A 17,498-nucleotide genomic window follows, 5' to 3' on the forward strand; every position below is an offset into this window, starting at 1 on the left:
GTTAAATGCTAAATTGTAAAAGTCGTTACGAACAAGAAGAATATTTGACATTTCTTTCTGAGAAGAGTTTAGAAGTGGTTACGATACAGGCGTATTTCAATTTCCAAGTTTCAAATACATTTTCTACTCTTGCAATAATTCCAAAGACCAATTATAATATTCAACTTAGTAACAGTCCCATGTTCTGGGGTGCTGAAACATTACACAGCACTAAAAATGAATTTGATATCAATATAAATAGCCAACAAATCTGGGACACATAGCATCAAAAAAATATAAGCTTGTCAAATTCCACCCCACTGGCAGATGAAAGCTGAGCTCTGTGCAAATTTTAAAAACAGTCTAATAAACACAAAACACACTTGTTGACTGGGTCTATGTTTGTTGTCATAGTGAAGCAAGGGACAGCACAGTGACTGGTACATGTGTAGACCTCAAAGCTGTTTTGTGAGTGAATGGAGGGAGAGTGGGAGGGCTGATGGGGGTTCTGGGCAAACCTTTGTTACATTTTCATAAATGGTAGTGACTGTGATCAAACCACACCAAACAGCCCACGTAGGACACCAGGCAGACAAAGGAATACTGTCTACAAGGCAACTGGCCTTCCTGCTCATTCTTAATCCACTCTATCCATTTCCTTGAGTTTAATGTAAACAGCTTAGTGCATACTTAACTTGAGGAAATATTAATAGTGATGGTAGAAGAATACTGAATCTTTATTTGAAGCTGATAGCATCTCAGCAATTGTGCTATTGCTTTAGCACAATTTATCTTCCCCAAGAGCCTAAGAGGTACGTACTCATCTTATTATGTGCCTTTACATATAAAAGCAAAGAAAATTGGTTTTCCAGGGTATCTGCCTACTATCACACAACTAGGCTGATGGAGAACCCATGTCTCAGCTCAAGTGTGGGTCCCAGAGCCTGGATTGCTGCCTTAGCTCTCCAGGAACACAGTCCTCCCTGCAGTCTACTCTGTGGGTATTAACCACTCACTCTCTGTTTCATCTGGAAAACACAAATATGATTGATACATTTATTTCAATGTTCTGACTACCAGAAATAATCCCCACTCAAAATAAAATAAGACCCTCTTTTCCTGTAAAATTTCAGTCACAATAAAACAAAGTTATTGTCCAATAATATAAGAGCAATGTATATTCTTTTGCTCATAGATAATGGGAAATAAAAAACTGATTTATGAGTAAGTTGCAGAAAATAAGTGATATATAAAAGTTTAAAAAATGCATATTTATTTTTCTCCATAAAAATAGATGAAAGGGAAAAGATGAGGGAAATATGGTCAAGAATTGACAGAATGTGTCAGAAGCAGAACAGGTGAAAAACAATCGTTACCCTTTTCTTCCTGTGGTTCTGTCGTCCTACCTGATTGAACCCAGCATCAAGTGATGCCACAATCCTCAACTAGATGAGCTGTTGGAGTGTGGCTGTTCTTAACTCTATAAAGAGAGAGAGTAGAGTGATGTCATCTCTGGCTTTATTATGCCCATTAAAGGAGTGGATGAAAGTTTTCTGTTGATAAATCCCATATGGGACTTCAAAAAACATTGCTATTAAGACAGCTCAAAAAGCTAATAAACATGTCTGTTGCACTTTTGTGTTTTTCTTCTCCTGTCTTTTTTCTTATCTCCTTTGATTGTACACTAGAAATCTTAACCAATATTAGCAATAATCTCAAATCACACCTCACCAATAAAATCTTATCTATGAATTGTGTCTTATTTTATATATAGCCTTAGCCTTTTTCACTTTACAACACAGTTTTCTTGTATGGATGTATATGTCCTCATTTAACCTTCAAAATTATTCTGTGAAGTATTGATATTACTTTTCTCATCTTTCACAGATCCAGACTCTAAAACTCTTAGTCTAATTGGTGTATCAACGACAACACCACTAATCAGTACTGTGGCTGAGACTAAAACTGAGGTGGTCTGCTTTACACCTTTGTCTGGATCACTCTTCATTAGGTTACTTATTGTCCTCTTTCTTCTGTCACTCAGTTGGAATCTATGTTGTCCTAACATTGCATTGCATTTTAGGGCACTTTTTTTTAAATTTAAATGTTGAATGCTAATTATAGAAAAATATAAAAGCACAAAAGATTATCCCCTCAAAATTAAACCATAATGCAATCACCCAGACAAAAATCATGCCTTAAATATTATATCTTGCCTTCAAGCTGCAAATATTTATGGAGTATATACCATGCATCAGGCAGTGGAGATAAACCAGGTAACAAGATAGAAGCAAACCCACCCTCATGGAACTTGGAGTCAAATTTCAGAGCCTGTTTTGTATGTGTGTTGTGGAACTATGTTGATCATTTTCCCATGCCATCCTTTGTTCATGACATCCTTTGTCCAGATTGTGACTTCTGTTTGTAAGGCTCACACTTGCAGCCTGGAGCCAGCTGTGCCCTCCTGGGTTTCAGCTGCAGATGGTTCATCCAGACCCCTTTATCACTGGGTTTCCCATAAGTCTCTGAATGTGCACTCCCTTGGGAGCACTGAACAGTGGGAGGAAGAAAGAAATTGCATCTTTTTTCCTGCTTCTGGTGATGGTCTCTGGCTGCTGCAACAGCTGTAGGCAGCTGAGGACTGTGCAGCAGCTGTGGGATCCAGCACCCCAAAGGCAGTTTCAGTGGTATTGGTGGGATGCAGGCATCTGGGTTGCAGCAGGGGAGGGTCCCAGGAATAGCCCGATGGAGAGTCTCATCAGCTCAGCAGTGAGGGGGATGTGGGGCTCCAAGGTTGGTGAGGACTCCTGGTCCTTGGGTGACAACCCTCCCCTTCCTGCTTCCCCAGCCTTCTCTCCAGTCTTTTGCCACCTCTGCAACCAAATGCCTGCATTAAACCTCTTCAATTTGAAATGCATAAAGTGTTTGCATATGATTGGACACTAAATAATGATGTTAATGTTATATGAAATTAATTATACCTCAGTTACAATCACCTCTAATATTGAATAATTACGTTACATTCAGATTTCTAAATTATAAGTTTTTCTAAAATAAAAGTGCTTATACAGAAAGCATTCTCTGAATGTAATTTTTCCTAAGACAATTTACCGGAGGGTATATAAAGTTTCAAGTTTTTCCATACACAAAACTGAATTGCTTTTCCAAAACCTTCTTCAAATTATGCTTTGACCTCAAAATTCACCTGCACTAGCATTAAATCGTATGTGCCTTTTCATCTCAGTCGATATGAAAAGAAAATCCTTGTTTAACCTACCTTTCTTGATTACTAATGTTTATATGATTTTCGTATGTTTACACTTGTAACTAGTTATGTGAAATATGTTTATATCTTTTGTACATTTTTTCTATTGAAAGCTTTTCTTTATAAATATAAAAGTGTTTACACATTAATAATAGTGACTCTGTGAGTTGTATGGACTATAATATTTTTATTTCAGTCTTAATTTTGATATTTTATTCCATAAGAATTTAAAAAATATTTAGTTCAATATATTAACTTCAATGATTTCTTTTAGCAACTTTGTGTTTAGAAAGTCCTCACACATTTTTGGATCATTAATATTTTCACCTTTACATATTTTTAAGAATGAGCTTGAGCAGATTTTTTAAAATTTAACTTCTAATGCAGCAATAACTTATTGGGGGTGTGATAGGAAATAGATTTCTAACATGATTGTTTGCAAGCAGAGACTAACTTAAAGTGCTAAATTATCCTTTTTTCATTCATTCATTCCAAAAATATTTATTAGTACCAGTTATGTTCCAACCACTCTTCTAGCTTCATGATGGTGAAAACAATGATTCTCCCCTCATACAGCTCATATTCTAGTCATAAATGAAGACAATAAACTACTGTATACATAATAGTACGTCAGGAATTAATAACTACAATGAATAAAGTTAAAAGCAGGGTGAGAATCATGAGGGAATTTGTTTTATGCAGAATGTGAAATTTCATCAGATCCATCAATGAAACAATGGAGTCAGCCATTAAAGTTCTGGGCAGGGATGTTTAAGCAGAGGGAACAGGAAGGATAAAGACCCTGACACAGAATCTCATTTGCCATGTGTGATGAGCAACAAGAAGATCCATTACCACAGGTTATGGTGAGAAAGTTAGAGAAACATAGAAAATCAGGTTACACATGGAGCCAAGAGGCAGGTCCTCCAGGCTTGTGAGGAGCCTCAGAAGGACCAGAGATGATGAAGATTTGTTTAGCAAAATGGTTTAAAAAAAGACATGTATAAAACTCAAAAGAGTGAATGTGCATTTAGAAAAGGAAAGAAAATCACAACAAATCAATGGTCTCTTTCTTCTATTATCTCTTAGCACAGTTTACTAGACATGCTCACACTGTCTTTTGTCCTGACTACAGCCTGGCTTGTCCTCCCCACCATAACATGCTACAACTCCCAGCAACTGCTAGCACTCACAAAGCCTCACAGAGTGCAGGGCCTCAGAGCTTTGATTCTCCTGCCTCTTGGTAAATCTCACTCTGAGATGTGACTGCAGGATTGAGAGAGAGGAAGAACATGATAGGTCTTAGGTGCACAAGCGTCACTGGAGGCTTGATGGAGAAAAAAGTCCAGGGAGCAAGAATGCAGAGAGTGGTTTGAGTGAGTCCTGGTGAGAGATGTGGTAGCTGAGTGAGGGGGTGGTGATGTTAGGTTGAAGTGCTATCGATGCACTCAGGACACTGGGGCCGGGCAGATTGGAGAGGAAACTTAGAACTGAGTTTGAGACTCAAATTTCCCAATAGACATGTGCCTGGTGATGAGGCAAGGCCACTGGGTGCCTGAGTCAGGAGTTCAAAGGAGAGGACAGACCTGAGGTCATGGTTTAGGTGATGAGCAATGTGGGTAAGAAGCAATGGGATTGCATGAGAAGGGAGAGTGGGTGTCTTACACCAGAAACCAGTGTAGATGAGGTTAAATTTCCATCTCACCTCTTCTTTTCCAATCACCTCATTCCAAATGCCTTTAAAATATCGTGTTTCATTGATGCTGTTCATGAGAATTTTTAACATCTAGTGGGACAATTCTCCTAGTTATCCCTATATTCACATTCAAAATTGGCAATTTCTTGCCTGTTTGTTTCTTCTTTAAGTTGATCTTTTAAATCTCTCGGTCAAGTTCAGAAGATGTAATAGAATATATTTTTCCCCCCTTTTTTTTTTGAGGAAGTCTAGTCCTGAGCTAACATCTGCCACCTATCCTTCCCTTTTCTGCTGAGGAATCTTGGCCCTGAGCTAACTTCTGTGGTCATCTGCCTCCATCTTATATGTGGGCTGCCTGCCACAGAATGGTCTGATAAGCAGTGCATAGGTCTACACCTGGGATCCGAACAGGCAAACCCCAGGCCACCAAAGTGGGACGTGCAAACTTAATGACTGCACCTCTGGGCCCATCCCAAAGATCTAATAGAACTTTTATTAGAATGTAATTAAAAGAAATACTTAAGAAGGATTAATATTTTTAAACTGTTTAGGATTTTCATCTAGAAATATGGTTGTCTTCACAGGTTATTCAAATGGCTAGAAGCTAAATCTGACTTTTTAAAAATTTTTTCCTGAAATTCCTCCATAGTAATTGTTGAGATTATTCCAGATTATTTCAAGATGTTTGTTTTATTAGCAGTTTGAAAAGAATATTTTCCATTTGTAAGTACTCAATAAGCATTAATAGTGACAGAATAGCTATTGATCTTTATGTAACTGCATGGCTCTGCATATTTAAAATCTGCTACTGATTCCAATATTTCATTTGAATATTTTCATTACATATTTTAGTTCAGTCTCATTATTAATGAAATGTACTATACTGTGAAATCCGTATTTAACATTGACAATAAAGAACAACCCTCTGTTCCAATTTTTAGTGTTTTTCATCATTTTATGTTTCACTTTCTAGAAAGATACAGGGTATTGATTTACCATGTTTTGTCTTTAAAAATGTAAAACAACAAAAAATATAATAAGGTAACAGGATATAAAATAAAGATACTAAAATCACTATCTTCACATACACAAGAAATAGTGCAGTAGAACATATAATGGAGAGAAAATCTCATTTATAAAAAGAACAAAAATGAGAAGACATTTAGGAACTAAACTCAATAAGAAACGTGTAAGACTTATATGAGGAAAAGTTGAAAATAATCCTGAAAGATACAAGCACAGATATGAAGAAATGGAAAGTTACCTGCCCAGGGCTCAGGAGTGGAGCCGTCGTATTGGTGGACAAAAAATTGAGTCAAAGAGTATTGTTCTTGTCTGAAAACCTAATGGAATTTACATGGCGAGGTTTCTGACTAACTTCAGTCTCATGACTCCTATTTTATTTCTGATTTATTACTTTTAGAACGGGACTGTCTATCCTACATATGTCTCATTATTATGTTTTAGATGTAGATAATGTGTTATCTGGTTTCAGAGGTTCATAGAGAGAGAGGAATTTTTCCCCAGGATGAATTATATCTGGAAACTCTCTCAGACCTGGATACTTGGATGAGACTTTGAACTTAGGGTTGATCCTAGAAGGGATTAAGATTTTCAGGGGTATTGAGAAGAGACTAACATATTTTGCTTATTAGAAGGGTACCAATTTGGGGGCACCAGAGAGAAAATTTTACGGGCCAAACTACATCACCCCCAAATTGCTGTGTTAAAATCCTATCCCTCAGTGTGTCAGAAGTGATCTTATTTGGAGGTAGGTTTGTTGCAGATGCAATTGGGTAAGATGAAGTCACACTGGCGTAGGCTGGGCTTCTAATCCAATATGGCTATTGTCCCTACAAAGAGGGGAAATTTGGGCACAGACACACACAGAGAGAACACCATGTGAAGATTGGAGTGTTGCTCCATAAGCCAAGGAATTACCACAAGTAGGAGAGAGGCCTGGGATGGAACTTTGTCTTGCTCCTTCACAGGGAGCATGGTCTTATTGACACCTTGATCTCAGACTTGCAGCTTCCAGAACTGTGAGACAGGAAATTTATGTTGTTCTAAGTCACCCAGTTAGTGGTACTTGGTTATGGAATCCATAGCAAGTTAATATAATTTATTTTATTCTCAGGAAGGATAATTCAACATCAGGAAGATGTCAGTTCTCCATAAGTTAATATTAACTTGTGGTTATTGACTCCACAGCCAAATCTATTTTATCTCAGCAACGGTCACTTAACTCATTGGAAAAGGTAGCTTTAGATAATCATATATCTCTTGATTATCTACTTGCTGAGCAAAGAGGCATCTGTGTGGTAGCAAACACCTCTTGTTGCAAATGGGTAAATGCCTTCAGGGATGTAGAAAAACAATTACATAATATTAGAGAGCGAGAACATTTGCTACAACAAATTTCACCACATAACCCATTGTCTTTTGATTTATTCAGCTGGTTACACTTAAGTCTGAGCCCCTGGTTTAGAATCATCTTGTAAATTGGGTTTATAGTATTGCTCTTAATCTTACTATGTATACTTATTGTAAAGTTCTTTACTTATTGCCTGTTGAACCTCTGAAAAATGACATGTCCAATAAGGTGATGCTGGCTCAGCACTTCGAGATGATCTGCAAAGCCTTGGAGAAATGTAGACTTTATATGGGAAATGCCAGAGAGTTCTCCCTCTCCCTTGTTACTCAGACGTAAACTAAATATTTTCTGAATACTATGCACTTTCCCTCCAGTGTTGGACACAACAACCAGGAAAGGCCCTTCTTGGAACTGAGGGACAAGATCACTACCCACAGAGAACCTGACTATTGATCAGCAATGCTTTTGGAGAAAGATCTTGATCAAAAGAGGAAAATATGCCAATTAATAAAAGAAACCTTAACGAAATTAGAGTTTGGAAGGCCTGCAGGGGGAGCTCTCATGCCCTATCACGCATTGTCAATTAAACTAAACAGGAAGAGATATTACCTGCATCTTTGACAGGAAATAAAATTACATTATTCTTGAAGGAAGATTTCTCTCCCCTTCAGGCAACAGCCCAGCCAATGAGAAATGCTACAGCTCAGTCAATGAGAAGCCATTTCTGCCCTGAACTGTTACTTTCCCCCAATGGACTTTTGTTTAGAACAACCCTCCCTGACCCACATTTTTCTCTTTAAAAGTAAGTGCCTCTCCTTTGTTTTCTGGATTTGCCTGTGGCTAACCATAGCATGCACATTCTGAATTTCAATTCTTTTAGCTATTCCTGAATAAACTCATTTTGATGGTAAAATAGTAAGTGAATTTGCTTTTTAAGTTGATATGCCTTGCCTGCAAGTCCATGGAAAAATGAGAACCCATATCCACCAGTCTCTCTCAAACTCTGAGTTCAAAAGTTCTACCAGGCTGCTTCTCATATGAGTGGCCTCTTATTTCTGCATGTTGTTAAAATGCACCCCATCTTTTCAGAGTGGAGATCACTCAGGACATTGCCTTCTCCATCTTCACTGTCCCACACATGAAGGCAGAAGCCAGACCAGACACTGTGCCCCCATCATTGATGACTAGATTTACTGTGTCACTCAGGGAGAAAGTGGAAAGTTTAGGTTAGATTTGAGAAGTATCATGGCTTCCTGGCCCAAAAGGAACAATTGCAGCTGAGGTGGCTGGAGGAGGGCAAGTGAACCACTGGGCAGAGCCTGCTGGAGATGAGGGTATTACAGCAGAGCAGGGCCCTAAAGGAGATGCCCTAGGGACTGAAGGGGAGGTGCCTATGCCTAGCCCTGGGTCTTCTGGAGGCAAGGCTGGGTGCCTGGTTGGGAAGGGAGTGGTGAATATGCGACAAAAGGGACAGACAGTGGCTTTCAGAGAAAAACTACTTTGATATTTATGCTCTCTAGGAAAAAGGGTGCCCTAGAACTTACATGGAGAGCCTGTTAATTTTAAATCCTAGAGTTAGAATCAGAAGAGACACCAGAGAATCATAAAAAATAGGTCACATTAATGACAAAAACAAACACTTTTTTTAAAAAATTAAAGTTAATTTGCTGGCTTACATAAATTTAAAGAGAAAAAGAACAACATACTCTATGCTGGCTGAAAAACACTTAAAACCTCACAGTCAATTTTTACATGACTAGATTGGTGTATTCAGTGAGAGCCAATCAAAAAGAATCATTAGTAAGTCATTTGACTCAATAACCAAGCATATAAATATTGCTTTCAATTGTTCAGCTTAGAATTTTCATGTTAAATTTTAAGGCAAATGCTAATTTCCTTCCCCATGTCACTTGCCTATTCCAGGCACAGGGGGCTCCATGCAGCATACTCACAATCCACTTGAGACTACAGAGCAAACAAATAACTGGGAAAAGGAAATATTAGCTTTTAATCCTCCAAGAATATACTAAATCCCAAGTGAATTGGGAAAGTCATTATCGATGGGCTTATGTTGTCACAATAGAACCCATTGCAATAGAAATTTTCTGGGCACACTTTAATCTATCTCATTCCTAATGAATTATTCAGGGATTTCTGAGCTAAATAATTCACAGCCTCATATAAGTAGAGTGACTAAACAGCCCTGGACACATAGTGGGGGTCACTAAGTGAAGGAATTTACAAAGTATTTGTGTTTAATTTGTCCCATTTTGTCCTTATTATATCTATTTCAAAATAAACTATTTATTATTATTATTATTATTATTATTATTATTGCTATGCTCATTTCCTTGTGAACAAACTAAGGGTCAGAAAGAAACTAATTTTCTAAATTTCACACAGTAAATACACAAAACATTTGCACTTTCAATAATAAGTGTGATCATCTTATCTTACTATAACTCAAAGTATATTTAAAGTGGGCATTTAGGGGCTGGCTCGGTGGCATGGTGGTTAAGTACGTGCACCCCACTTCAGCAGCCCAGGGTTCACCAGGTTGAATTGCCAGTGTGGACCTACACCACTTATCAAGCCATGCTGTGGTGGTGACCCACATAGAAAAAATAGAGGAAGATTGGCACAGATGTTAGCTCAGAGTCAATCTTCCTCACCAAAAGCAATAAAAATAATAATAATAATGAGCATTTATTAGCACAAAAGCAATTTTAAAATGAGTTATAATACAAATACTTTGGAGAATATACTCTCAAAAAATTTATTTTAATTTTTATACCCACTTTTTCCTTTTTTCCCCAGTACCAGTAAGATACATTTTACCCACAATGGCCAAGACTAAACCCTGCCATTTCTATAAAAAATGAAACTAATCATTTACCTACTTTTTAAAAAATAATTTGACAGGTGGCTATTTTTAGAGTGAGAGGGACTTATAATACAGATGATTAATTTAATAATCTACTCTGAGATAAAATGTTGCCAGATATTAATACCTTTCATGTTTATCCACTTAGGTAACCTACTCATATATGTGTCCAGAGCTATGGCCTGTTGGCTCAAAGAATGAAGTTTGGTTTTTCTTAGGGACATTTAGAGTAATATTTTATGTCTGTACGTTCCACTGTTTTTCAAATAAATTTAGCAGATTATTTTTATTTTCCTTTTTTAAAAATTATTTTATTGAAGTCATATTGGCTTATAACATTGTGTAAATTTCAGGTGTACATTATCATATTTCAGTTTCTGTATTGACTCCCTCATGTTCATCACCAATAGTCTAGTTTTTATACTTCACCATACATATGTGCCCCCTTACCATTTTTTCCCTCCCCCACTACCTTCTCTGATAAGCACTAATCTCTTCTCCTTATCTATGTACTTGTTTATCTTCCACACGAGTGAAATCATACAGTATTTGACTTTCTCTGTCTGAAATTTCACTTAGGTTAAGACCCTCAAGTTTCATCCATGTTGTTGCAAATGGCACAATTATATCTTTTTTTATGGCTAACTAATATTCTATTGTATATATATACTACATCTCCTTTATTCATTCTTTTCTGGGCATTTGGGTTGTTTCCATGTCTTGGCTATTGTAAATAATGCTGCAATAAACATAGTGCTGCAGAAGTCTTTGTGAATTATTGACTTTATGTTCTTTGGATAAATAACCAGTAGTGGAATAGCTGGATCATACAGCATTTATGTTTTTAATTTTTGAGAAATCTCCATACTGTATTCCATAGTGGCCGCTCCATTTTGTATTCTCAACAGTATATGACAGTTTACTTTTCTCGACATAGTCTCCCACAATTATTTCTTTTCATTAAATATAGCCATTATGACAGATGTGAGGTGATATCTCATGGCAGTTTTGATTTCCGTTTCCCTAATAATTAGGAAAGTTAAACATCTTTTCATGTACCCCTTGTCTATGTGTATATATTCTTTGGAAAAATGTCTTTTTATATCCTCTGCCCACTATTGATTGAGTTGTTCATCTCTTTTGTTATTGAGTTGTATGAGTTATTTATATATTTTGGAGAATAACCTCTTCTTGGGTATATGATTTGTAAATATTTTCTCTCAGTTGGTGGCTTGTCTTTTCTTTTTTTTAATGTAATTTTTATTGAGTTAATGACAGGTGACAATCTTGTGAAATTTCAGGTGTACATTATTGTTTGTCAGTTGTGTTGTAGGTAGACCCCTTTACCATTTGTGCCCAGTCCCCACCCCACGTTTCCCCTGGTAGCCACTAGCCTGTTCTCTTTGACTGCATTTTTAAATTCCTTATATGATTGGAGTCATACAGAGATTGTATTTCTATATCTGGCTTATTTCACTTAGCATAATCCCCTCAAGGTCCATCCATGTTGTTGCAAATGGGACACTTTGTTATTTTTTATGGCTGAGTAGTATTCCATTGTGTATATATATACATCACATCTTCTTTACCCAATCACCAGTTGATGGGCATTAGGTTGCTTCCACGTCTTGGCTATTGTAAATAATGCTGCAATGAACATTTGGGTGCATGGGACTTTTGGAATTGCTGATTTCAAGCTCTTTGGATAGATACCCTGTAGTGGGATAGCTGGATCATATGGTAGTACTAGTTTTAATTTTTTGAGGAATCTCAATACTGTTTTCTATAGTGGCTGCACCAGTTTGCATTCCCACCAACTGTGTATGAGGGTTCCTTTTCCTCCATAACCTTTCTAACATTTGTTACCATTTGTTTGGGTTATTTTTGTCATTCTAATGGGTGTAAGGAGATATGTTAGTGGGGTTTTGATTTACATTTCCCTGATGATCAGCGATGATGAGCATGTATTCATATGCCTATTGGCCATCCATATATCTTCTTTGGAGAAATGCCTATTCAAGTCTCCTACCCATTTTTTAAAATCAGGTTGTTTGATTTTTGGTTGTTGAGTTGTATGAGTTCTTTATATATTATGGATATTAGCTCTTTCTTGGATGTATGACTTGCAAATACATTTTCCAAGTTAGTGGGTTGTTTTTTTGTTTAAATCTTGTTTCCCTTTGCCTTGAAGAAGCTCTTTAGTCTGATGAAGTCCCATTTGGTTATTCTTTCTATTGGTTCCCTTGACTGAGAAGACATGGTGTCCAAAAAGATCCATTTAATACTGATGTCAATGAGTGTACTGCCTACATTTTCCTCTAGAAGCTTTATGGTTTCAGGTCTTACCTTTAGGTCTTGGATCCATTTAGAATTTATTGTTTTGAATGGTGAAAAAGAATGATCAATTTTCATTCTTTTACATGTGGCTTTCCAGTATTCCAAGCACCATTTATTGAAAAGACTTTCTTTTCTCCATTATATGTCCTCAGCTCCTTTGTCAAAGATTAGCTGTCTGTAGATGTGTGCTTTTATTTCTTGGATTTCAATTCTGTTCCATTGATCTGTGCACCTGTTTTGTACCAGTACCATGCTGTATTGCTTACTGTAGCTTTGTAGTATGTTCTGAAGTCAGGGATTGTGATGCCTCCAGCTTTGTTCTTTTTTTCTCAGGATCGCCTTAGCAATCTGGGGTCTTTTGTTGCCCCATATGAGTTTTAGGATCCTTTGCTCTATTTCTGTAAAGAATGTTATTGGGATTCTGATTGGGATTGCCTTGAATCTGTAGATTGCTTTAGGTAGAATGGACATTTTAACTATGTTTATTCTTCCAGTCCATGTACATGGAATGTCTTTCCATCTTTTTGTGTCCTCATCCATTTGTTTCAGAAAAGCCTTGTAGTTTTTGTCATATAAGTCTTTAACTTCCTTAGTTAAATTCGCCCCGAGGTATTGTATACCTTTTGTTGCGATTGTGAATGGTATTGTGTTCTTGAGTTCTTTTTCTGTTAGTTCATTATTAGAGTATAGAAATGCTACTGATTTATGTAAATTGATCCTATACCCTGAAACTTTGCTGTAGTTGATTATTTTTAAAAGTTTTCCAATCGATTCTTCAGGGTTTTCCATATATAAGATCATGTCATCTGCAAACAGTGAGAATTTCAATTCTTCCCTCCCTATTTGGATTCCTTTTATTCCTTTTTCTTGCCTGATTGCTCTGGCCAAAACCTCCAGTACTATGTTAAGTAAGAGTGGTGATAGAGGGCATCCTTTTCTCATTCCTGATTTCAGTGGGATGGTGCTCAGTTTTTGCCCATTGAGTATGATTTTGGCTGTGACTGTCATATATGGCCTTTATTATGTTGAGGTAGTTCCCTTCTATCTCCATTTTGTTCAGAGTTTGTATCATAAATGGCTGTTGGATCTTGTCAAATGCTTTCTCTGCATCTATTGAGATGATCATGTGGGTTTTATTCCTCAATTTTTTGATGTGGTGTATCACATTGATTGATTTGCTGATGTTGAACCATCCCTGTGTCCCTGGTATGAATCCCACTTGATCATGATGTATGATCCTTTTGATGAATTGCTGAATTTGGGTTGCCAAAGTTTTGTTGAGAATTTTTGCATCTACATTCATCAGGATATTGGACTGTAGGTCTCTTTTTTCATGCTGTCCTTGTCAGGCTTTATTATCAGAGTGATCCTGGCCTCGTAGAATGTGTTAGGAAGTGTTCCATCCTCCCTAATTTTTTGTAATAGCTTGAAAAGCATACGTATTAAATCTTCTCTGAAAGTTTGGTAGAATTCCCCAGGAAAGCCATCTGGTCCTGGGGTTTTATTCTTTGGGATGCTTTTGATTTTTGTTTCAATCTCTTTCCTTGTGATTGGTCTGTTCAAATTGTCTGATTCTTGAGTAAGCTTTGGGAGATTGTAGGAATCCAAGAATTTATCCATTTCCTCTAGGTTATCCATTTTGTTGGCATATAGTTTTTCATAGTATTCTCTTAAACTCTATTGTATTTCTGTGCAGTCTGTTCTTATTTCTCCTCTTTCATTTCTGATTTTGTTTATTTGAGCTTTCTCTCATTTTTTCTTTGTAATTCTGGCTAGAGGTTTGTCAATTTTATTTATCTTCTCAAAGAACCAGCTCTTTGTTTCATTGATCCTTTCTACTGCCTTGTTTGTTTCAATCTCATTTATTTCTGCTCTGATTTTTATTTCTCTCCTTCTGCTCACTTTGTGCTTTGTTTGTTCTTCTATCTTTAATACAGTTAGGTGAGGTTTAAGATTGCTTATTTGGGATTATTCCTTTTTGTGAAGATGTGCCTGTATTGCAATGAATTTCCCTCTTAATTTAGCTTTTGCTGTATCCCATATGAACTGGTATGGTGAGTTACCATTTGCAGTTGTCTCCAGATATTTTTTGATGTCTTATTTAATTTCTTCAATGAACCATTGCTTGTTCAATAGCATACTGTTTAGTCTCCACATCTTTGTGCCTTTCTCAGCTTTTTTCTTGTGCTTAATTTCTAGCTTTGTAGCATTATGATCAGAGAAGTTGCTTGTTATTATTTCATTTTTTTTAAATTTGTAGTGGCTTGCCTTGTTTCCCAACATATGATCTATCCTTGAGAATGTTCCATGTGCACTTGAGAAGAATGTGTATTCTGCTGTTTTTGGGTGAAGTGTTCTCTATATGTCTCTTAAGTTCAACTGTTTTAGCTTTTTGTCTAGCTCCACTCTTTCCTTGTTGATTTTCTGTCTGGACGGTCTGTCCATTGATGTGAGTGGGATGTTGAGGTCCCCTATTATTGTGTTATTTTTAATATCTACTTTGAGGTTTGTTAATAGTTGCTTTATGAACTTTGGTGCTCTGAGTTGAGTGCATAGATACTTATAAGCATTATTTCTACTTGATGAAGTGTCCATTTGATCATTATGTATTTGCCCTCTATGTTTCTCTTTGCCTGCTTTATATTGAAATCTGTTTTGTCTGATATAAGTATTGCAACACCTGCTTTCATTTGTTTGCTATTGCCTTGGAGTATTGCCTTCCACTCCTTTTCTCTGAGTCTGTGTTTGTCCTTGGAGCTGAGGTGTGTTTCCTGGAGGCAATAAATTATTGGATCTTGTTCTTTAATCCATCTTGCCACTCTGTTTCTTTTCATTGCAGAGTTCAATCCGTTTACATTGAGGGTGATTATTGATGCATGAGGGCTTACTGCTGTCATTCTGTCACTCATTTTCTGGTTTTCTGGTGGTTCCTTTGTTTCTCTTACATTGTGTTTTGACCTCTGCAATTTCTTATGCTGGGTTTTTATCTTTTTCCTTATTTATGTTTTGTGTCTCTGTTCTTTCTTTTAGTTTAGTGGCTACCCTGCAGTTTGTATTGAGAATATCCTGCATAACATAGTCCATTTTATGGTGGCCTGTTACTTTCTTAGCCTAAACTGATTCAGTCCCTTTCCTCCTACCCTCCTAAATTATTTTCATCACTTATTCCAACTTGTGTTGTAAGGCTGTGGTTAGAGTGATAAGATTGTCTTTACTTTGCTGATTTCCTACCCTTTAGCCTAATGCTATAGTTGAATATTTGCTATCATATTCTGGCTCTACCTATTTGTCTCCCTACTCTGTATTTTGTGACCCCTTTCCCCTTTTTTTCTTTTTTCACGTCTGAGGTCCTTCTTGAGAATTTCTTGTACGGGTGGTCTTGTGGCTATGAAGTCCCTAGGCTTTTGTTGTCTGCAACAGATTTAATTTCTCCTTCATATCCATAGGATATTTTTGCTGAATATAGTATTCTTGGCTGAAGATTTTTATCCTTTAAAGTTTCGAATATGTCATTCCAATGTCTCCTGGCTTGTAAGGTTTCTGTAGAGGAATCTGCTAAAAGTCTGATAGGGCTTCCATTGTAGGTTATTTTCTTATGCCTTGCTGCCCTGAGTATAAATTCTTTGTCATTCATTTTTGCTATTTTTACTAGTGTATGCCTTGGAGTAGGTCTTTTTACATTGACAAATTTAGGAGATCTGAAATCTTCCTCCACACACATTTCTGATGTCACTGAGCACACTTTCTGCTCCATTTTCCTTTTCCACACCCTCAGGAGTTCCGATGATTCTTAACTTGCGTTTTTTCATTGATTCAGGTATTTCTTTGAGATTTTCTTCAGTTTTTAAAATTCTTAGTTCTCTTTCTTCTTCTGTCTGGAGCCAGTCAACCTGTCTATCTTTGATTATGCTAATTTTCTCCTCTATGTTGTCTACGTGGGCATTCAGGGACTCCATATTCTGTTTTATCTCACCCATGGTATTTTTCATCTCTAGTATTTCTTATTGATTCTTCTTTATAGTTTTGATCTCTTTTGTGAAGTAACTCCAGAACTAATTGATTTGTTTCTCTATATTTCCCTTTACCTCATTAAGTTTTTTGATGATAGCTGTTCTCAATTGATTTTCACTTAGTTTACCTAGTTCCAAGTCCTTAGGACATACTTCTGTGTTTTTATTGTTTTCCTTTTGGTCTGGAGCTTGTATAACTTGCTGGATGGTGGAGGAGCAGTTTTTTAACATAATTCTATTATTTGGTTGCAGTTACAGCCTGTTGCCAATAGAAAGGGGTTGAGAGCAGTGATTTCTGAGCCCTCTGTCTTCAGCTGCCATGACGGCACACAGCACAGGTTCGGGGAGGATGGGCACCTTCTCCCATGTGCAGACCTGGACTCTGCTCAACTTTTGCTCTCTGGTTTCCTGGGGCCTTGACTTGGTGGGGTCCCCCCACGTGAAAGCTTTCCCCCATTAGAGGGTTTCTGCTGCATGGGTCTGTGGGAGTCCTGGATGATCCTACAGATGCATGGGCCCTCCCCTGCTCCTTCCCTCATGGAGCCTCCTGTAACAGTGATGCTAATCTCTAGGGGAGGGAGCAAAGTTCTCTCTTACCCTGTTCCAGCTCGTCCAAGGGCAGCTCAAGCCTCTCTTCCTTCCATCGTTTGGCTGCTGTGGGTCTCTGACGATGTCTGTGTTATTGGGATTTCTTTGGTTGAAATGCAGTTGCTCCCCTTAGTTTTAATTTGGAGGGAGAGAGTCCTGGGTTAGCTCACTCTGCCGTGTAACTGACGTCACTCATGGTTGTCTTTTCTGTTTATTCATGGTTTCCTTTGACATATAGAAGCTTTTTATTGTGATGCAGTCCCATTTATTTATTTTTTCTTTTATTTCCTTGCTTGAGTAGACACAGTCTTCAAAAAGATACTCCTAAGATTGATGTCAAAGAGCCTACTGCCTATATTCTCTTC

The sequence above is a fragment of the Equus caballus genome, chromosome 30 (genome assembly GCF_041296265.1).
Source record: "Equus caballus isolate H_3958 breed thoroughbred chromosome 30, TB-T2T, whole genome shotgun sequence".
Classification (NCBI taxonomy): domain Eukaryota; kingdom Metazoa; phylum Chordata; class Mammalia; order Perissodactyla; family Equidae; genus Equus; species Equus caballus.